At 35.8% G+C, this 486-nt stretch overlaps 1 protein-coding gene across 1 annotated transcript in view; it reads right to left on the minus strand.

Moving 5' to 3' along the window:
* LOC119587673 (nascent polypeptide-associated complex subunit alpha, muscle-specific form-like) overlaps positions 1-486 on the minus strand; it is a 31,190-nt gene that overhangs the window by 24,669 nt on the left and 6,035 nt on the right. The gene's annotated exons all lie outside the window — the stretch shown is intronic.

Consider the following 486-nt stretch of genomic DNA (forward strand, 5'->3'; position numbering starts at 1 on the left):
ATGTGATTGTCACTCGAGTACAAATATCATTGTGCGTGAATTTATATATGTAATATCTAGCAGATCTTTATTTTTTCAGGCACCTAATTGACCAAGCAAACTATTTCGATCTAACGTGATAGTGCATCTATCGTGCTTGCAGTGTCTTACAGCTATGCTTCAACTGCATGTTAGTCTGTCAGCTTTTGTGATCTTATTGCATATGTGACCTTATGTGACATTATTTGCATATTGTGTGATCGAATTGCATCTTTCGTGATTTTATTGCATATAAGAATTTAAAGTTATTTTATTATGTGTTGTGTGATATTATAACACTTTGAGTGATGAAACTGCATATAGAATTTTCCGTGATCTTATTGCATATAGGAATCTGCTGCCACAGTGCAATTCTGTGATTTAAATGGTGACCTTCAGCGTGCTCCAGCGTGGTCGAATAAAGAACAGGGTCTTACAACTACTGCTGCTTGAGGAACTACTACTACT

The sequence above is a fragment of the Penaeus monodon genome, chromosome 23 (genome assembly GCF_015228065.2).
Source record: "Penaeus monodon isolate SGIC_2016 chromosome 23, NSTDA_Pmon_1, whole genome shotgun sequence".
Classification (NCBI taxonomy): Eukaryota; Metazoa; Arthropoda; class Malacostraca; order Decapoda; family Penaeidae; genus Penaeus; species Penaeus monodon.